At 35.1% G+C, this 22,410-nt stretch overlaps 2 long non-coding RNA genes and 1 pseudogene across 5 annotated transcripts in view; 1 reads left to right on the top strand and 2 right to left on the bottom strand.

The window, feature by feature from the left end:
* Nucleotides 1-3,712: 3,712 nt before the first annotated feature.
* LOC119866740 lies at nt 3,713-5,357 on the bottom strand. The gene is made up of 2 exons (XR_005381206.1): nt 5,205-5,357; nt 3,713-4,508 (listed from the first exon to the last, which is right to left on the bottom strand). It is a non-coding gene; the product is annotated as an uncharacterized LOC119866740 (long non-coding RNA).
* A 2,711-nt stretch (nt 5,358-8,068) lies between these two features.
* LOC102155741 overlaps nt 8,069-22,410 on the top strand; it is a 31,640-nt gene continuing 17,298 nt past the window's right edge. For all 4 annotated transcript variants that reach the window (XR_005380911.1, XR_005380913.1, XR_005380910.1 and 1 more), the window contains exons 1-2: nt 8,069-8,352; nt 8,845-8,904. This is a non-coding gene — a long non-coding RNA (uncharacterized LOC102155741). The remainder of the gene's footprint in view (nt 8,353-8,844; nt 8,905-22,410) is intronic.
* LOC100682786 lies at nt 20,539-20,826 on the bottom strand (annotated as a pseudogene).

Below are 22,410 nucleotides of genomic sequence, written 5' to 3'. Positions count from 1 at the left end.
CAATTACTATTATTATCCTCATGAAGCAGACAAAAAAAAAAAAGATATTTCAATGAAACATAGTATATATTAAACTGCTATAAGTCACAGGGTGTATTGGGGGCTCCCAATAATGTCGCAAGGGTGGGTCTTGGCACAACCTTCCTAAGCAAGTCAATATCTAAATTGAGACATCAAAGTTGTAGAAAAGTTAGTGTATGTGCTCTGTAAGCGTTTATTTTTTTTTAAAAAAGACATTCCAGGAATTTCTGCTTTGAGGAGTGGTTACCTTGAGGAAATGTTGCTTGTCCACTTAGAGGAAATGTAGCATAGGGTATGATTCTTAAGATTTCTTTCTGAGAGTATGTTCATTATTTCCACTCCCATTTTACATTCAATCCCCTGACTTCTGCTTTCTGGCCCTATTATCCTGCTAAAAGAGCATCAATAAAGGTCATCAATGGCTTTATAATTGGAAAAATTCAATGTGAATGCTAATTTTTTTGATCCCTTTGACTCAGTTTACCTGCCCCCATCCTCCACTTTTGAGAATTACTACGGAGTTTTTGTTTGTGATTCCACATGTAAATGAGATAATGCAGTAGTTGTCATTCTCTGACTTATTTCAGACTTACGCTCTACCCATGTTGTCACAAATAGCATCATTTCCTTCATTTTTGTGACTGAATAATATGCCATTGTGTGTATTTGTATATTTATTATTATTTTTATACTTTCATTCATCAGTGAATACTTAATTACTTCCATATCTTGGCAATTGTTCATAATGCTTCAATAAACATGAGGATGCACATATCTTTTTGAGGTAGTGTTTCACTTGTGTATTCATGGGTAAGGATACACAAGTAGAATTGCTATCAATGTTAATTTTTTAATTCTTGTATTATTTAGCACCTTTCAGAAATTTAAAACCATTCCCTATTTATTCCCATTTAAAAGTCTCTACAAAGTGCATCTGGGTGGTACAGTTGGTTAAGCATCTGACTCTTGGTTTCATCTCAGGTCCTGATTTCAAGGTTGCGAGATTAAGCCCCACATCCAGCTCTGTGCTTAGAGTGTTGTCTACTTGAGATTCTCTCTCCCCCTCCTTCTGCCCCTCCTTCCCATGCTCTCTCCCTCATTCTCTCTCTAAAATAAATAATCTTTAAGTAAAAATTAAATAAAAGTTTCTGCTACTCATCTAATCATCTAAACCAGAAATCTACAAACCATGCTGTAAAACTTGCTTTCCCTAATCTATCTCACCTATAAACTCTTGTCCTGTTCCCTTTCTTTTTTTAAAAGTTTTTATTTTAATTCCAGTTACTTAATTATTTCCTCTCATTTGTGTGTCTATCTTTAGCAGTGGGCTCTATTCGGTATAATTTCTAAGCCAATCTTAATTGGCTATCACAATCTCCAGGCTTTCTCACCAATAGGAGTTAGAATCAAGACTCATAGCCAAGAACTGGAGCAAATCACATAATTGAGGTATTTCCACTGTTTTGAAAAGCTTCATTTTAGTTGCATCTGAAACCTGGTGAATTAGGGATGAACTATATATTCAATTTTCATTAACTCCTCCTGTGCTGATATATCTGGTTAATTCTACTGGCTTATAGGAAATCTTGGGTTAGGATCTTTTCTCCAGCATATCAACACTGCTTAACTTTGGGAGAAACATTCAATCTCTGGGGTTAGTTTCTTAAATATAAATTTGGGCTAATAAAAGTACCTACCTTATAAGATTATTTTGAGGATTAAATGAACTAATGCATACAAAACACCTAATTTAGTGTCAGGCTTGATGTAATTCTACAAAATTTGCTAGTATTAATAGTAGTAGCGCTTTTATTATAATTACTGCTACCTTATTTTTTGGGAACCTTGTTCTGAACCTTAGTTATCATGACTTGGATCCTCCTAGGACTATCGTCTCTGCATAGTCTCTATTCACTATCCAGTAAGAGCCAAATTTCTGGAGCTATGGCTGTAGTCTGATTGACTCTGGAGTTGTCGCTTTGGCTTAGATTTATTACTGCATTGTCATATCTGCAGACCAAACACCCAGATTTACTGAAACAGTCCTGAACCTATACTCTCTTGGGATATTTTGGCCTCTGTTCAGTTTCTACAGCTTTGTTAGTACTCACCTAGAGCTCATGATCTGAGCCCACAGTTCTTGCTTTGGTAAACTAATTCTCTCTGGTCTCCACTTGAACTTTCTATCTCAAGGGATGAATTGCTACCTGACTTTTGATATCTCAAGTATTAACATGTCTCCCCTAACATATAAGATAATTTTGGAGAACAGAGGAGAAATATTTTTCTATGTGGGGGAAATAGAAAGTTCATAGAAAGGTAGCATTTAATATGGCTCTTAAAAAACTGGATGGAATCTGAATTTGAGAGGATAGAAATATAGAGAATTTTCCAGGGGTGGGTAGCAGCATGAGTAAAATGTTGGTGGCACAAAGATGAGGTGCAGGTGATGGCCCTGGTTCCTGAATTTCTAGTTTAACTGACTTATATTGTGTGGACTATTCCTGCTAGAATCCATACTATTGGATCTGTATATGTCTCCTGTCTATTCTTCATCTGATTCTAAACTAAATTGAGCTCAAAGGTAAGATGAAAACCTGTCCGATTTCTCTTAGCTCTTGTGGCTACATATCTATCTAATCAAAGAGGTATTAACACTTGGAAATGTGCCCTTTGTTCTTATGGTCTTTCTTGCAATTTTTCCTATTTTCTCATTATTTTGCTCACATCACTGTCAGCATCTCTCTTGTTTAAAGGGCTATCAAATGGTGTAGGTGTAGTGAAGAGAATATCAAACTGGAATTGAAAAGATAGGGATCTCATTCTGATTCAGATTGGGCAAATTCTTATATCTCAGGTCAGGGGTTGACAAACTACAACCTGTGACCAAATCTGCCTGCCTCTTATTTTTATTCCACCTTTGAGCTTGGAATAGTTCGTACATCTTAAGTCGGTTGAAAAAAGATCAAAAGAAGAATAATATTGCAAGACACATAAAAACATATGAAATTCTGGTTTCAGGGTCCATCAATAAAGTTTTATTGGACAACAGCATAATCATTTGTTTATATATTATCTATGACAGTTTTTATGGCACAATGGAAAAATTGAATAGTTATTACAGAGACAATACAGCCCACAAAACCTAAAATATTTACTATCTGGCTCTAAATTTACAGAACAAGTTTGCTGACCTTTGCCTTAGATCTTCACTTTTTTCTTACAAGATATATTATATCTGGACAGGCATTTCATGAATGCTATCTTCCTTCTCCTTTCTCTTATAAAAAGGAATTGACATTTAAAGATATAAAATCTGTTTTCGACACTACTGATCATGTAAGCCAGAGTGTAGCCAAGCTGTAAAAATGTTCAATTTTTTAAAGTCTCCTCAATGTCTACTGTCAGGTATGTAGGCATAGAAACTTGCTCTAATTCAAGAAGTAATAGTACGAATGGAATGAGGATCCTGATACATTGGCTGCAGAGGGGTCCTATTGAGGTGTGGGATGGTGGTTGAGGATGGAAATGGTGTCATCAACAACTTAATTGTTCCTCAATATCTGAAAAGGAATTCTCAGAAGTTTATATTTTGGAGCAGTAATAGTTGTCCTGACAGCCTCAATCAATTTTAACCTTTGATTAAGCACTAGGATAGTAATCTTTGGCTGACCGAGTAAGTGACCCTGGGTTTATTTTCTAATATAAACAAAATTGAATTAGATTTGTTTTTTTTTTTTTTAAATAGGGCATTAGAAACAAAGTAAAATAACCAGAAGTAAAAACTATGGCAAAAAGTAGGTCACAATGTGTATGTCCTCACTCAGGAAGTAGGTTTATATATATTGGCCTTCTTATTGGACTGAGGCCCCTTCTAAAAACCTTCAGAATTCAGTTCTGACTCTGCAGTGCCTTATTTGGTACTTGGTGAATAAATAAAAGAAAATGGAAAAGGGGAAGAAAAATTGTATAGTGGTAAAGCAAAACACTTTTTTCAAAAGCAGAAAAAGATCAAATATATGATTTAACATATGAGCAGTAACGTTGACATGTTTCTAGATTTAAAAAATGAGAATTTACTTCTCTTTTGACATGGTTGATTACATTGAGAATGTTGGTTTAAACCCAGGTTAAATGTCTTTTCTTCTACCTTCTATTCTTTTTTGAGGTGTAGTTTCCTCTTCTTGAGTCTAATCCTCTAAATTCAGATATTCTCTCTTGCCTGTGTATGTTAAGAGATGACTGTCATATTTAATAAATATCTAATTACCCTAAACTAAGAGCTTTCTGGAAAATGTTGCTATGACAATAGTTATGGTTTGGGCTGTTGTACATTAAAAAAAAAAAAAAAGATTTATCTGCAAATATTCTATGCAAGGACAAAATGACAATGTTATTCTAGAAATGATTTTTTTGAGCTACTATATATGAAATATTTCCAGTCTCGTTGTCGTTAATCCTCATTGCAGTTAATCCTCACAGCAGTCCTAAAAGGTGACACACAGACAGAAAGAAAATAAGAACTTTCCCACAGAAGAAAAAAAAAAAAAAAAAAAAAGGAAATATCTAATTCTACAGCCCAGGTGCCCAAGTGAGAGACATGTTAATGGTGAAATTCTTAACCTGATTTCTTTGTGAGGTGATAGGTCTTGAGAATATTTAAAGACTAAGACCTCTGCCATTAGGAAGAAAACATCTCTGAATATGTTCTATTTTCTCTGATAATCTCACTCTGCAGTAATGATTAGTCAGATCAGAGGAAATGTCTGCCATTGTGACTGGTGTTCCACATAGAGACACATTTGCTTCTGTCCTGAAACTGAAGGAAGGTCTCTAGAGTAATCAGATCTGCCTTGACAATCCGTGAAGAAAGGCTTCAGGACTGGCTGACTGTGATTTCCTAGCCAGGGGTCCTGGGGAACGATTGTTATCAGTATGTTAAAGGAAACTAGTGGACATGAAACCAAAGAAAATATTTCAAAAAAGGGAAGAAACTCATTAGACATCAACCAAACAAATCGACTTTTTTTTGGTTGCATTATACCACTATTATAAGCATTACTCACAATATGCTAAATTTGCTATTTTCCCTTTGAAGATTAGTGAAGCCTCTAATATATTTTAAAATAAGCCAGGCTGGGTGTTTGAAAGTAACTAGGCCAGTTAATTTTTTTTTCCTGTACCTTCCCACAGAGATAATATAAGGGTAACAATGCAACATTTCTGCTAAAGACAAAATCTTATTGACTTCAGTGGGCTTTTGGATCCATGGAGCCATCAAGAAAAATAGCACTGATTTAAGTTTCCCTTTTTACTCTCACAAGAATACCAACAGCCTGTGGAAAAACACAAAGAAGTATTAATTGGTATGCTGCTATGTAATAGGTTGTTTCTAGGCCAAGAAAAAGGCAATTTTATGTAATTACAATAATATATTTTACTATCAATAAAATTATGATGTGACTTACTAATTTTCTAGTAAGAGCAACTTACCTGGTGGAACTTTTTTCTGCAAAGTGTTATCAGATATGGAAATGGTACAGTTAGTAAAACCAAACAGCAAACGTAAATAAAGTATTTCATTTTAAAAGACAAATTTTATATTAACACAGATAGATGTAATATCCTCATTTTTTCTTTAAAAGATTATAATCATTATATAAGCTGAATATCTCTCCTCCCTAAGTGTATATGTCTCTTACTTTCTCTGTGTATGTGTGTCTGGGGTGCACAGTCTATCTGATTTCCTGTTAGAAAAAGTGTACGTTACATACTTTATTACAAAAAAAAAAAAAAAAGCAACATTTATCATTTAGGAGAGTGGGGGAAGGTAAGGAGAGACTACGTGTTAACAAAGAGATATTTTAGTTGGAAAGATAGTAATGACCTATCGTTATGAGACAAATGCTTAGGGAGATTTGTGTTCAGCTCTTTCAATCGATATCAACACATCTCAGTGTACTTCTGGAAGAGAGCTGTTTGGGTGTCATCTTTCTGTTATGGAAAGTTGGTAGGGGAATGGGCAAGTTCTTGGCCATGCTCCCAACATCACTGAAATAACTGGTGGTTGAGTTGAGAAATAAACTCCCATATATTTGAATTCTAGGTTTTAAGTAAACCATTGGGTTAAAGAAGTAACAAATTAAAGGCAGAAAATAGAAGAAGTCACCATTTTGAAATTTGATACATGTACAAAAATTCTATTCAACTGCTAAAAGTACATGACACCCTCCTACTTTCACCAGTGTCTCAAATTCTTTTTTATCATTTTATGAAGGCTACTGGGTTTCCATAAAATCATACTTAAGAAAACTCATATTTCTTCTGGAAGCAAATATATGCAGACATCCATCCCAAAGAGTCATATGAAACATAAATATACACTTTATTTTTTTCTTTTTTTAAAATGTACACTTAAAAGGGTGAATTTTATAGTATGTGGATTATGCCTCAATTAAAAAAATAGGAGATAGAACAAAAATATGAGATATTTAAAACATATGCTGTTGTATCCCTTCAAAATTCATACATTGAAGTCCTAACCCATATTAGCTCGTATGTGACTGTATGTGGAGACAGGGATTCATTAAAGTAAAATGAAGTCATATTGGTGGGCCCTACTCCGATATGACTGTTGTTATAAGAAGAGATTAGAAAAAAAGAGATTATGACACAGACAAGTGCAGAAGACTGAGACAGTGGAAGAAGATGGCCACCTGCAAGCCAAGGAGAAAGGTGTCAGAGGAAACCAACCTTGCCTATATCTCAGTCTCAGACTTTTAGCCTCCAGAGCTGTGAGGAAATGAATTTTCATTAAGTCCCAGTCTGTGTTACTTTGTCATGGTAGCCCTGGAAAATGAACACACTTGCTATCTTAATTTCAGTAATTTAAGGTAAATTTTTTTAGATTTGTTTATATAAAGTAGCATAAAAATGCTAGACAGCCAAAGGTGTCAGAAGTCACTGCCCTCCTCTTTTTCAGGTTGGTTTTATTTATCCATATCTGTTCAAATAGTGCCAGTAAAATGGTAGCTACTCGTTTAACTTTTAATATCTTTATTGTATTATTCTTAATATACTTGAAATAATTCTTTTAGTGATTTCCTTTTCTTTGTAATTAGATGTAGTGGTTAGATTTTTTTGTAAGCTTGAATGATCTACTTAAACAGTGCCTTGTTGCTTACTCATTCTTGTCTTTTAAATTGCTCTGATGAACAATAAACCAAAGAAATTGCGAGTATAATATCAACACTTGAAAATAGCATATGACTCTTTACCCTCCTCCTCCCCTGTACACAAACTCCATTTTTTGGAAACATTGTCAGGGTCCACCAAGCTTGAATGGCTTTCGACAGCCTTACTTGGGCTTGCTTAATGAACAGTGAGAAAGGAACTGAGGTCCTCTGACAGCCTGTAACCTTTACCTAAGGAGATTTTTCTAGAATTTGTTATGTACTGGTTTCTTTAAAGCAAACCCAACTGAAAGGGTTATATTCAGGTTCTCTTCTTTGAGAAGACAATGCACAGGCCTGATCTTCATGACTTTCTCTTTACTTATTTTCTATATAAGTTTAGAAAAATCAAGAAATATGCTAACCAGCTGTTCTCAGAATTTTCTGAAATTTTTTTTTTCTCAGTGTGTGATTTTGAGACATGTTGGCAGGAGAAGAAGGTGTGAATATTCAAATGAATTTTCCTAGAAAGGATATAAAAATCTACTTAAAAAAAATTTAAATTTCTTTAATACAACTTCTTCCCTGCTGGAAAGTACAAATGCATTAGGTGGGAATCAATCCCCATTGTAAGAGCTACTTCTAGGGGACCTACAAATATTCATACATTTTTTTATTTATGTAGCTATTATTTTTCTTCCATCTCATAAATGTAAGCATTGCCTAGGCACTGGGAATGTAGTGAGAGAGAAATATGGATAGCAACTAGGTTTATGGGCAGCTTACAGTTTAGTAGGGAAGAAAGATATCAAGCAAATAATGACACAAATAATCACATACATTATGACATAAATGATTATTGGTTTGACATGACCCTAAGGGAGAAAAATGGTACTGAGAGAGTGCCAAATAACAGAATTTGTCCTTTACTGTGTGACTAGTAAAGCTAACAAGGTTTTCCCAAAATCAGCAAGGAAGGAAGAGCCTAAATCATATAGTGCTAGGTTAAAGATTTTGGCCTCTGTCATAAGAAGAATGTGAAAACCTAAAAGGGCTTCAAACAAAGGGTCACCAACAGAATTGCATTTTTTTTTTAATTACTACAACAGCACTGTGGGAAACGGATTGATTCAGAGCAAGAGGAAATGCAGAGAGGCAGGTAAGCTGGCTTTCACCAGTAGTCAGTGCTACGGGGGATGGCGACCTCACTGAGTAGGGACAGTGGGGAAGGTACAAAGAACAGATTCTGAGATCCTTAAGTAGAGCTGATAGGACTTAGCATGATGTGAGGGTTGAGAAATAGAGATAAATCAAGGATGCATCTACAATTTCTGGTTTGAATAACTGGATCGGTGGGGGTGCCATTTACTAAAATAAGGTATATATTGGTTGTACTTTGTAGACATTGAAACATTATATATGTACCTTGAAGGTTATAGGCTCCACCAGTCCAAGGGTATAAATAGAAATAATGTAAATACTAATATTCAAATATCTCTAATTTAAAGTCTACTTGCCCAGTTAGAAATCCCAATCGCTTGCAGTAATCTCCAGAAATTCTGAGGGGTGTATGTGCGTGTGTGTGCGCATATGTATCTATATCCATGAAACCATCTAGGTCACTGGTCCTTGTGGTTTTTCATTATTCCAGGATGCCATGCTGATGATTCCGTCCCCAAAGGTTGAAGTCTTGTCTGTCATACCTTGATGGGTAAAGTATAATTAAAATATTCTTGTAAAATTGATATTTTGACTAAATATATCTTAATAACATTAGAACTAGCGTCAACAGATTTTTAAAAATTCATTTAAATTTGAATTTTAGATAAACAACAAATGCTTTTTTGTCCTAACAATGTCCTAAACATTGTGTGAAACATACTAAAAATTATTTGTTGTTTATTGGAAATTTGAATTTAACTGGGCATCCTGTGATTTTATTAGCTAAATCAAGTAACCTGCTTAGAATGCATACTTAGAATTCCAACTGTTGTTTCTAATGGTTACATTTATTAAAAAGAAGATGTTCTTCTCATCCTGAAAATTCCTCAGTTGTTTAGGTTTTCCAAGTGACAGAAAATCCTTATTAAATACAGATATATTTGCTGATGAAAAATACTGGGCAGTTCTCTAAGTCAAATAGTAGGGTGGTAAAGAGGCCTTTGCTTGTAGCAGAGTTCTAAATTTAAAAAGAGGAATCTAGAGGATCTGTAGATACTTTGAAACATTTTTCTATGATCATGTAGAGCAAAAATAACTCTAGATGATTCATGGTCTAGATTCCGAATTGTCCTGAAGACTAAGGGCATTAGTTCTTTCTTTGAAAATAGTATTTGTTAAGCTGAAAATAGTATTTGGACTATTTAAATCTATGAATTTACTTCTAAAAACAGCATTGGTTACATATTTGTATATATGATGTTCACTTCTTGTTAAACTAATTTTTGCATATTTCCTATGTAAAAACACAATAGATATATAGGAGATGAAAAAAAAATCTTAGTATGTGAGGTTTCCTGATGTAAAAATCTACATATGATGGTAAATTGCTGGAAACGAGCCATACTGCCCAGGTGTATACCCGAGTCTACAGTTTGTGAAGTATGTGAACTTAATTACTTGTACTTGCTATGCTTCATATTTCTTCTCCTACCCCAAAAGATTGGTGTTAGGATTTAAACTATATGTATATGTATATACATATATGTGTATGTGTGTGTGTGTGTGTACCTCAAACTAACAAATGCTGAACACAAATTAGCTTAATTTTACTTGATATTTATTTTGTAAGAAAATGTGGCTTATATAACTTCTCCCTTTTTATTTATAGATTATGACTACATATAGTACACATCTATAATCCAAATGATTATGATAGTTAACTCTATAGGTCAAAGCCACGCATCTTTGTCAAAGATGAAAGGAAGCAGATTACGATAGGTTAAAAGATAGTTGAGAGCTTATATATTCTATAGCTTTTTTTTTTTTTTTTTTTTTTTTTTTTTTTTTATTTTTTTTTATTCTATAGCTTTTATTCTCCCTGTGAGGTGGGAAGCAATTAAGCCCTAAACTGGTAAGAATGATGGGAAACATGATGAGTGAGGGCAATCATGCAAATGCCACCATCACAGAGTAAAGAATGTGCCTAGGGATACTTGATGAATTATGGAATGGCATTGAGAGGCTCCCACAGGTTGGAGACCATTAATTTGTAGTACAAACAGTAGCCAAAGTATTACAGTTTTGTCCAACGCTGCTCAGTGATTCTGTAGAAAATATGAGTTGTTGAGGGAAGCTGGAGTGAAAAACCAGAATAGGCAATAAGTTTATAGCATGGGATATAGGGCAGTTAAAGTGATGAGTAGGCAAGAAATGAATCTAACTCTGGGAAGATTGGAGTTATCATGGAATTGAATAGTGGCTGTAGAGTGATAAAAGGGCATCAGAAACTGGAAACAAAGGGGCTGTCGTCAGAAACTGTGATATTGGCATATAGAAGTTCAGAAGTGGCATGATTCTATGTGAAGGTGTGATCTAGGAGCAGCTATAAAAGTGAGTTCCAGGATAGCAGTAGAAACAGAATCAAAAAAAAAAAAAAAAAAAAAAAACTCCAAAAAACTTGAGGGATTATGAGATTAGGCTTTCCCTATCCTAGAGATAAAATCAAAGTTAGGGAGCTATACAGTTTCATCCACTTTCGACACTGCTGCAGCATCCCTTCTGGCTTGTGACAAACCATTCCTTTCTGGTTCTCATCTTACCTCTTTGACTTTTCTATCATATCTCTTTTGGCACCTTCTCTATTTTGGCTCAGCCCTTAAAGATTCCCCAAGGCCAAATTCTTGGCCTTTTCTTCACTACAGATCTTAATAAATCCTCAGAAGATAAAAAGTGGTGAAAGAGTGCTAACTGATGAAGTAGAGACAGAGAAGTCACAGGCTTGAATGCCTGCAAGGAAGGGAGAGTGAATAAAAAATCATCAAAATCCAATGCCAAGCAAAAAAATCACCTTCCAAAGAGTGATTATTAAATGTTAGACTTCTTATTAGTCAAAACCTGCTTGTTGGGGAGTAGAGGAGAAGAAGGTTTTCAGAGTTGCGAGTGAAAATGATTTTGAGATTAGAATTCTAGTCTTAGTCAAATTTTCAATCAATTTAAATGAAGTCATTTTTCTATATGCTGTAATTGGGAAAGTTAATTAACTATGCATTTGTTATAACAAAGTTATTTGGGGGTGTATTACAGTAAAATGACATTGAAAAAAAGAACGAAGGTGGATAATACACAAAGTAGGGGAAATGAAAAAAACAAAAAACAAAAAAACGAAAAAACAAAAAAACAAAATAGGGGAAATGATTCAGTCATCAAATGAAAAAAATCACAATATAGCAGCTGTATAGTAGTCTCTTTTTAAAAATTTTGGTACAAATTAGAATGGTTCAGTGGGCTCCAAGAATTATGTCTTCAAAAATGATAAGCATTTTGAGATCTAGACAGAACAAGGAGGAAGCCACAGACACCAGGAATATTATGAAGAGACAGTATGTCTATTCTCTCGAGAAGAAAAAAAAGGAGAAGCCTCAAAACTGTATAAGAAAATGAATATTTCAAATATGAGGTAGATTAACATGAGAAATCATTTGGGTTTGAAGGATAGACCTTTTGATCTTGATGCCAGGAACATTTTCCTTTGAATAGCACAGTAAGAAAACTATGTATTATCATGATGTACTTGGTAATGGATAATATCTGCATGTTCATAACAATGCAAATTCTTCTACTGACTTGCCATTTTAATCAATGTACAGACAATGTATGGGAGAGATTCTAATTAAAGAACAGAATGTGAATTCTATTAGCCTTGACAATGTGAAAAACTGAAGTTACACTGGCAGTGTACCGGGAGAGGGAGAAGGAGGGTACAGTCTGAGTAACTGTTGTAAAGATAAAGTAAGTATGCCAACAAGAGACACCCCTCTCTTCCAGGCCCTCATACCAATATAGGAGAAAGAGGGAATGTGTTTGTCAGTGAGTAAACCTTAGAAATTGCCATGTGCGTAAGGGTAGTACGGCAATGTCTGCAAAGTCTGGACAGACTTTCACTCAGAATGATACAGAAAAGTCAAAGAGAGAATAATGAAACCTTCTCTTATCTCCTTGAGAGGTGAGAGCAATTGCCTTGTGACTGTCTCCTGAACAGTCGGATACTTCTCACTTAATCTTGGACATGTATATTCCCAGGTTCAAGGATCATGTAGCCCACAGCCTTGCACCATAGGACTAAAAGATCTGACTTCTTATCAGGCTTGTTAGGTTTTCAAGGTGACACCCTAAAGAGGAGAGGTTTGGGACACTGTCCTCTTCTTTCTTTTTATTAAACAAAGGAGGCTTGATCTTCTTGCCCTTGTGATTTGAAAACTTGACGATGTTACCTTATGAAACATCATCTTACAAAGTGAGCAGTCCAAGGATACAGTCCATGGTTAATGGAACAAAAAATTAAAATTTAAGTATAATATATGGTATGAAGGCATAGGTACTAAAAATAACAATCTAACTAGAAAAATTGAGGGAGAGTAGTGAGAATCATGTGAAATAAATCCTCATCTATCATGACTGAAAATCAATGGAAATGATCTAAGGGTGATAAGTTAAGAAATAGCTATGTAAGCATATTACTTAGCAGTATGAAAGTAACCTACAGAGCAACTTAATACAGAAATATTAAATGACGATGGCTTTGAGGAACATGATTAAGGTGGAGGAAGATGGAGCTGTTAATTGTTACCACTTCTATTGATTTAGAATGTTTAATGACATGGATATTAAAATTTGGCCATTTAAAAAAATACTTGAAAATTTAGAAATGAATGCTCCTGGTACAAATAAAAATGAAAATGTAATGTGCTTTGCCACTTTCATTTCCAATTAATTAGAATTTTCTAGAACTTTTAAGAGGAGTCTTAATCAAGTTCTATGGATTTTGTCCTATACATTGATCACAAAGTTGGCATAAAAATAAAACCATATTTCCTTGAAAGATAGAAGTGAACCTCTATTTTCTTTTAAAAGAACTTTGACATGAAGGAAGATACAGGAAGAATTATAATGATTTCATGGTGCTAATTAAAATATCTCTAATAAAGACCTCAAGTTGAGCAGCATAGCTTAAGGATTGGCCCTTAAAATGAAATATAGGGTATTTCCATGTTGCTATAAAGTTTTGAGATTATATATATATGTATATATATATATATATATATATACACACATATATATTATAAAGAGGATGAGTAAAGGAAAATTTTAGTTGACATATTTTCTAGTCAATGAAAAATGAAAGGTTATTACGTGTGCTTGAAGCAAGTGCAAGTCATTCTGTCAACAATGACTATATATAATCTCTAGCTCTCTCCTATGTTCTGTCTCTTTCCCTTTATTTCTCTTTTCACCCATTCACTTTAGGTGCACGCACCTTTATCTGGTAGTTACTATAAAAAATATCCTCATACAACTGATGTCAAGCAACATTTTAAAAGTCAGGAATAATGCATTTTGTTATTTCTTCCTCTTTTAAATGTAAAGTTTCAAGCAGTTAATGTCAGATACACAGTTTTGCAAATGTATCACATAGAAAAGTTGTCTGGCTCATTCCTCTAAGAAACCAAGGAGGAAAGAGCTAATAATTTCCTGGAAATTGTAGGGATATTTTTTTCTACCCAGCCAAAAATGTATCATACCTCTATGTTCCTCATATTTCCTTTCATTGTTGATTGGCTATATTTTTCAGAGGAGATAACTATGAATAAGATTCAATTAATGCAGCAGACATGAGAACTTACTAAGAGAAGACAGCACTTGCTTAATCACTGTGGGGAACCTAAGTGTGTACATTTGATTTCTGCTCTCGAGTAGTTTGTACTTCTCTGGTTGTAAGGCATACAAGTGAGTGTGAGGAAGTGCAGAATGGTATATATTTTAGAATAAAAGGAATATGTAGTGCCATGGATGCAAGAAGTGAATTAGGGCTGAGATAAGGAACTTCAGGAGGCTTCGTGGAAGCTGGGGTGGTATTTGACAGAGCCTTTATAGGCACAGATGGAAGTTGGTGAGGGAGATTTTCCAGGCAGAAGAATAGAGTGTGAATAAAGGTGTAGAGACAGGAAAACACATGAGTTTGGAGAAGTTAATTAAAATATCTCTAGTAAAGACCACAAGTCCAGTTTGTCTAAAGCTTTAGGTCTAGTTTGTCAGGTAAGACTATCTCTCCTTTAGGAAACATGAGGTAATGAGAGCTAAGACAGGATCCGTAGGTGGAAGTGAACTTGGGGAGAGTCAGAAAGTCATAACCTTGGACTGAATTAACCAGGCAGCTTCACGGTCTTGGACAGGAAAGTGCCAGGTAGGAGAGAGAAAGGGCAGCCGTGAAGATCAGTGGAAGAGTCAGCAGACTAAATTGAATATTTGATAGCTCTCCTAATTTTGCTTGTTGCTCTCTGTTCTCCTAAATGCATGTCAGGAAAACAGATTCCAAAGGAATCGTGTCCTGCCCACACCCATGCAGATTTACTCTCTGCCCCTGTTGCATGGTGTTCAAAGAAACCAATAAAAAACACAACCAGTTTCACTCTCTGCACATGGCCTGTGCACTGGTTTCCTTTGGCTGTTCCTGTTCTCTTCTAAGCATCCTGACGGGGACCAACCCAGCTAGCACATGACTTTCTTCCCTGGCTGCTTATTTAGTTGTTGCAGCAAATCCAGTTTGTCCTTAGCTTATCATTGCCCTATCATATTCCTTGGTCAGGCCCTCCAAGAATTCCCAAGTAAAATTCTACCCAATTCCGTAGTTGATGGAAGCAAATAAGAGTTAAGAATTAATCATTGTTTTATATAACTAGAAAGTCATGCAGTCAAATTCAATTTTAGAAAAATACTTTAAAAAGGGGGATTGAGAAATCCCCCCCCCCCCATTCACACACTAATCTTTAGGGACAATTGGCACAATGATCCATTATTTACTGTTTCTGTGTGGTGATGATGTTTCTCTGCAAAGAAGATGACAAAGAGAATAAAAAAATCGCATTTTATTAGAACTGCTCCCAGATGAAGTAGTGACTAGCTGATATTTGATTAAGGATTGACAGTATTCTATTATCAAGCATTATGACTGGCCCTTATAATCATACTCGATAAAAACTGGAGAAATAAGGTTTTAGAGCAGCAGTGCTTTCTGAGAAAAATCATTTACTTTAAACTGATTATTTTGGTATAAATTTTCAAAGCGGTGGCTCTAATAGGATTATTGAGCAGAGAATTGAATGCTTTTTCATTATTAAAGAAGTGCCATTAAAAGTTGTGGTTTTTCAGGTGGCTTTTTATTTCCTTTGCATCTGAGTTGATGCTTTCTGTGAAAATGCTTTGTGGCTCAGCATTTCCTTTGTAGATTATTAATAAGCTCTGAAAAGTTTGGCATAAAAATAAAGGCATATTTCTTTGAAACATAGAGTTGAATCTCTATTTTCTTTTGAAAGAATTTGACATGAGGGAAGACATAGGAAGAATGATAATGACTTCATAGTGCTAATTAAAATATCTCTAGTAAAGACCACAAGTCAAGCACCATAGTTTAAAAATCACTTCTGCTGCATATTATCTTTGCTTCTCAATTTTAAAGGTGATCTTAAGTTTACTTGGACATATTTAATGTGAAATTTTGAAACACTCAGTTACCTATCTAATTTTTCCTTAACCAAATATTGATAGAAGCAGATCCTTCATGCTAACAAAATTTATGAAATAAATTTTTTTAAAGATTTTATTTATTTATTCATGAGAGACACACAGAAAGAAAGAGAGAAGCAGAGACACAGGCAGAGGGAGAAGCAGGCTCCATGCAAGGAGCCCAACGTGGGACTCAATTCCGGGACTCCAGGATCATGCCCTGGGTCAAAGGCAGGCGCTAAACCGCTGAGCCACCCAGGGATCCCCCTATAAAAGAAATTTTTACATTAGTGTGAAAATTAAGGATATTTGCTAATTTACCTTATTATTGATTAATAAACATTTTTTGACCATGTCCAATTTCATTTTTAGTTAACAGGGCAAGTATCATTTTTCTATGGGACAAGGAGGCCAAAGTAGATGATTATATCAGCATCATATCAAGAATAAATGATTGAGCCTAGAAGCCAAATCTTCAGATTCTTGGTTCAATACCCTGTGAAGAATGTTGCCTCTTGCTACTAAATCCAATTCCCAATGTAATTTGGCATAGTAGTAGCGACATTGTTTGGGAGGCAAAGAAGAGTGACATTATTATAGCAAGTTCCAGAAGTGGCATGTTCAGATCACATGAACTATCATACAAGGCTGCAATGTATTGATGATAAAAGCAAAGCGTATTGGTGAATGTGGAGGTAGGCCAAATTATCTGAGTTCTGATGTTTAGTCGGAGCCCAAATATGTGTGTGTATGTGTATGTACATATGTGTGCATATATATATTTGAATCAGTTTAATAATATAGCATAGATTTTGCCATTCATTCATTTAGTTATTTATCTTGATATGTCTTGCCCTAGGTAGACAATGAGCTCTTTGGTGGGGACAGGGGCCATTGATTCTTTATCGTTTACTCCTGGTGTTTATTGCTCTGCCTCCCTCAGTAGTCCTTTAGTAAAAAAATCTGTTGAATTAGTTGCATTAATAAACCTTTATTCAGAGCGAAGGGAGCTGTTTGGTTTTCTTTTCTCATCTAAAACACTCATGTACATGCTTTCAATATCTATATGTAATAGTGCGGCCTCTGAAATTGCATGCCCTAGTGTTTCCTAACAGGAAATGTGAAATTGGACAAAGGGCCATTTCCTTCCACAGTCTAAATCCAAGCCAAATCTTGCTATTTTCTCCAATGCATGCTAAGTAGCCTAAGGATCCATTTTTACAATAGATTAAATATTTGACATTTTTCACTGGTTCATATTCATATTCTGAAAGAGTTCCAGTGCCGCCCAGACATGCACGTAAAAGTGTTTCAGTCCCATATGTTCATTCTTCACGGGATATGTATTCCATTACTCGCAATAAAAAAAGTAGAAAATGTGTAAATCCCTTATATAAAGCTCTTAGCCAGAAACAATTCTATCTCCATGGAATTTCATAAATCTTATCTGATTTATAAGATAGAACTATACAACACTCCAGTGATCTTTCCAAAGCAATTCCTTATCTTTTCCCTGAGATTTCTTTCTCAGTTCTTTTAATATTTCCAAAAGGCTCAATGTTCCCAATCACTAGGCCTTTAGAGAAATTACAGGTGAATTTAAAAATATAATAAATATTCTATTATTTAAGGTGTGTAAAGGTGCTATCACCACCACAGAGGAAAGATAAAAGCATTGTATAGCTTAATTTTTCTCCCTCAAACTTGGGCAAGCTTTAAGTGCCCTATTTGGCTGCTGGAAGAAGAGATTCTTTGAGTCTAGTGCAGGAGATATCTGTCATAGAGATCATAAAGGGAGAGACAGAGAAGATAAACTTCGATTTTGGCTGAGTGCTAGTCCTAACAAATATTCTTATAAATGGCGAAATCAGAAAGACTGGACTGGATGGAACATAAACTTGCAAAGTGCTCAATAGACATCCAATAAGTAAAATAAGAAAGAAGGGGAGAAAGGCAAGAAAGAAAACAGAGGAACGACAAGAAAAAAGAAGGAAGGAAAGAAAGAAAAATCAACTAATGAAAAATCTGAATGTTTCATCTCAGTGGGTGGGCTTTGGTTTTGATGTCTCTTCTTTGCTACCTCCTCAAACGTTATCTTAATTTAATTATAATTGATTTTATGAGAGCACTTTAAATATCCTTTAAAAAAAACCTCAGTAGCTTTAGATGTTGTAATTTCCACCAGAGATATGTTTGTCTCTTTAAAGAGTGTTTACTGGTGCTAACTGCAACATCAGCTTTTAAGAGAAGGGGGGAGTGTATTTCAAGTAACCTCTGTAGAACACTATTAAATTCTAGAGCTTTCCTTTATGAGGACAAGTTCTCTATTTTTTTAAAAAAGAGTGATAAATAATTATTTTATAATTATAGAATAAATGATGATAGCCATGATCTTTACATCTAGGTAGAAACATTATATGGTTTTGGTTGTTGATTGAAATTGAAAGCTAAAAGCAGAGGCTGGATAGAAGGAAAGAGGCAACTTTTTCCTCATATCATTCAATTTCTCTGTTGGCTGAGAGAAGGAAAGATTAGATTCAGGGTTCTGATAAAATGTAAATTGAACAAAATGTCCACTGCAATCACCTTAACAGGGAATTAAGCTGTACCCTTTCTGCTGAGAATCACTGAACAACTTGAAGATCGAGGAAGACCACAGAAAAGGGACTTCTGATGCCAAACTTTATTATATAAAGTCTTTGAGCTGAGAATAAGCTCCAGAAGGGATATGATTGCAAAAATGATTACAGCATTGTACAAGTTGTGCAAGATTATACAAGTATGAAATCAAGCCCAGGAATTTAAAAAATGGTTGCTTATAAACTTTTTTTAAATTTTAGAATTAAATAGAACATCCTTTCAAGTATATAATTATGTATATGTTATAAATGTATACATAAATCTATATAGCACACTTGGCTCTTACTAGCCACAGTAGTTCTGTTTTTGTCACTGTTGAACACCGAGGTAGTGAATATTGAACCATTTCTTCTAGGGGAAGTACTCAGAGCCTCTGATCACATTTTTATTAAATGATCAGTATATAATCTTGTTTTATTGAACTCATGGCCAACAACACTATAACTCATGCCTCGATGAAGCTTATCTCATGTACACATTTTCTTCCTAAGGCACATCAGTCACAGCTTAGAAACAGAGCTAGCACGGAAGCGCTATTTTGGGGGGTTCCATTGTAAATGCTGAAATCACCAATGAAAAGCACAAAAATGTGAAAAAACTTGGCACCAGATACATCCCCCCAAAGGACACTCTTTTATAGTATGAGAGTTGAAATCAGAAGGCAAAGTTTCATCTCAGCTGGGAACATACATGTCAGGTGACTCAAATTTTTCACAACCCTACATATGCATGTGCCCACAAATGACTATGAAGGAGCCCAAGCACTGATGTTGAGGTGACACATGAATTTTAGCTAGCAGGCAAATTCGCAAATATGGAATCCATGAATAATGAGGAACAATTGTGTGTGTGTGTGTGTGTGTGTATGCATCTGCTTAAAGAATTGTTTGATCTTCCATGGTAACTGTTCTGTGAAAACAAAATCTTGCTAACAAAGCTGATTTTATACTCATATTTTTCTATGGATTTTGAAAAATAGTGTCAAACGCCCACTACCACAGTGCCACCAACCCAAAGTTCCCCTAGGGTATTCCTGCGTAGACAACCTCTCTCTTCCTACCACAACCCCTAGCAATTACTGATCTTTTCTCTGTACTGATAGTCTTGCCTTTCTAGAAAGTCTTCTGAAATTGAGACACCTGGGTGGCTCAGTAGGGTAACACCTGCCTTCAGCTCAGAACATGATCCCCGGGTCCTGGGATTGAGCCCTGAGTTGGGCTCCTTGCTCAGCGGGGAATCTGCTTCTTCTTCTGGCCCCTCTCTCCCCACTCTATGCTTTCTGCCTCTCTCTCTCTGAAATAAATAAATAAAATCTTAAAAAAAAAACCCTCTCCCACAATTGTTAAAAACAAAACAAAACAAGAAGTTCTTCTAAAATGGAATCATATCTTAAGTAACCTCTGGGTCTGGCTTCTTTTACTTAGCATTTTCAGCCATATTGTGTGTGCTTCACTTTTCCTTGCTATTACTGAGTGTTCCATCTTATGGATGTACTACAGTTTGTTCATTCATGTATTTGCTGGAGAATATATAACTTATTTCAAGTTTTGGGAAATTATGAATGAAGCTACTTTAAACAGTCATATATAGGTTTTTGTATGAACTAAAATTAATTTACCTTGGGTGAATACCTAAGAGTAGAATTGCTGTTCTTTTTTTTTTTTTATAGCACTTTAGTTATTTTTAATTAAAGAAAAACAGACTTTTCCAAGGGTGACAAAATGAACTGAAGGTCAGATGGAAGGAAGCAGGGTGTGTGGGCTGCTCAAGCTCTTGCTCCAAAATCTGGAGGTGAGGAAAGAAGGTCCTCCCAAGAATTCAAGAGTGACTGGCCAGCAGAGGGATGACTTTGATGACTTTGGGCACTGGATCAGTCTAAGTAGGCTCTAAGGCGATTTCCACCTGCCAGTTGGTTGAATGATTAATATTATCACTCCTAGGGGCTATTACATTAAGGAATGATGCAGGAAGCCAAGAGAGTGGCTTATTCAGTTGGATTCTGAATCACAATCAGGAAACAGTCTTTATCTGGTGCAACCAGAATTTCATTTTTCTTGGAGCGAATTTGAAGGAAGGTGAGGTCATTCCAGGGGTCAATTTCATGCATGGTGCTCCGGCCTTCAAGGTGAAGTTGTGCATGAGGTTGGCAAACTGTGTAGTGATGGGATTGTCCATGGCTCTTGATGGGAATGTCTTCTGTGTTCACCACGATGATGCCCGGTGCTCCCTTCTGGCTCTGAAGTCCTTTCAGTGTCTTCTTCACCTCTGCCATTTCCAACCGATCCAGTGGCTCCAGGACGCCAGCATTCAGTCTAGAATTGCTGTTCTATTTGCATCCCCATCAGCAGTGTATGAGAGTTCCAGTTGCTACATATCTTCACTAGTGCTTGTTAGTTTCATTTTATTTTCTTTACGTTTCAGCCATTTTAATGAGCCCTTAATGATATCTCACTGTGATTTTACTTTGTATTTTCTGAATAGTGATGTTGAACATCTTTTCAAAGACTTATTTGCTATTCCTATATCTTTTTTTAGGGAAGTGTCTATTCAAATCTTTTGCCTATTTTTAAAACAGTATTGTTTGTCATCATAGTGTTGGGTTTGAAAGTACTTTAAATATTCTGGACACTAGTCTTTTGTCAGACATGTGGCTTCTCTTTGCATTCTTTTCAGAGAACAAAAGTTTCTAATTTCAGTAAAATTTAATTATCAGTTTTTCTTTTCTACATTGTGCATTTTTTTGCCATATCTAACAATTGTTTTGCCTAATTTAAGGTCACAAAGATTTTCTCTAGTGCTTTCTTCAAGAAGTTTTATAGTTCTACATTTTACATTTAGGTATGATTTATTTTTAGCCAGTTTTGTTTAAGGAGTGAGCTATGGGTCAAGTTTTATTGTTCTCTTTTGTGATGGATGAAAGTGCAGTTGTGCCAACACTACTTGTTAAAAAGGATATCCCTTTCCTACCTAATTGCCTTTATGTCTTTGCCACAATTGTTATTCGTATACATCTGTAGGTCTAATTCCAGACTCTGTGTTTTGGACCTTTGATCTGATTGTCTATTACGACACAGATACCATTCTGTCTTATTTACTATGGCCTTGTAATGCATCATAAAATCATCAAGAGCATTCAATCTGTCCTCAAAGAAGGAGCAATACTTCTTGAAAGAGAGGAGAATCAAAGAATTTGACAACATATTTTAAACTACCACAGGGATTTTTTTCCAAAGTATTTTATTTAATGCTGCAAATTTCCCTAAGCACTGCTTTAAATTCACAAATTTTGACATTTTAATTTTTATTTCCACTCATTTAAGAATATTTTTAATTCCTTTGAATCTTCCTCTTTGATCCATGAATTATTTCCATGTATGTAGTGTAATTGATAAATATTTGAGCATTTTCTGGTTATCTTTCTATTGCTGATTTTCAATTTAATCCTGTGTGACCTGAGACTACTTTGTATAATTTCTGTCCTTTTAAGTATCTAAAGGTTTGTTTAGTGCCTAAGAATATGTTTTCTGTTTGTGAATGTTCTGTGTGTTCTCAAGAAGAATATCTATTCTTGGATAGTGATTAATAGGATTAATAGGATTTTATGTATCTTTGCTTATTTTCCTTCCATTTGTTCTATCTGTGATTGAGAGAGAAGTATTGAAGTCTTTGGGTCCATCTATTTCTCTTTTCAGTTTCATTAGATTTTTGTTTCCTGAATTTGGAAGCTTTGTTGCTGGGTGCATATACATGTGTAATTTTTGTTTCATCTTGATGAATGGACCTTTTGTAATCATATATTGGCTCTTTCTCAGTAATTTTCTTTGATCTGAAATCTACCACTTCTGACATTAGTATA

This window comes from Canis lupus, chromosome 29, assembly GCF_011100685.1.
Source record: "Canis lupus familiaris isolate Mischka breed German Shepherd chromosome 29, alternate assembly UU_Cfam_GSD_1.0, whole genome shotgun sequence".
Lineage (NCBI taxonomy): Eukaryota > Metazoa > Chordata > Mammalia > Carnivora > Canidae > Canis > Canis lupus.
This window is presented reverse-complemented; position numbering and strand designations above follow the sequence as displayed.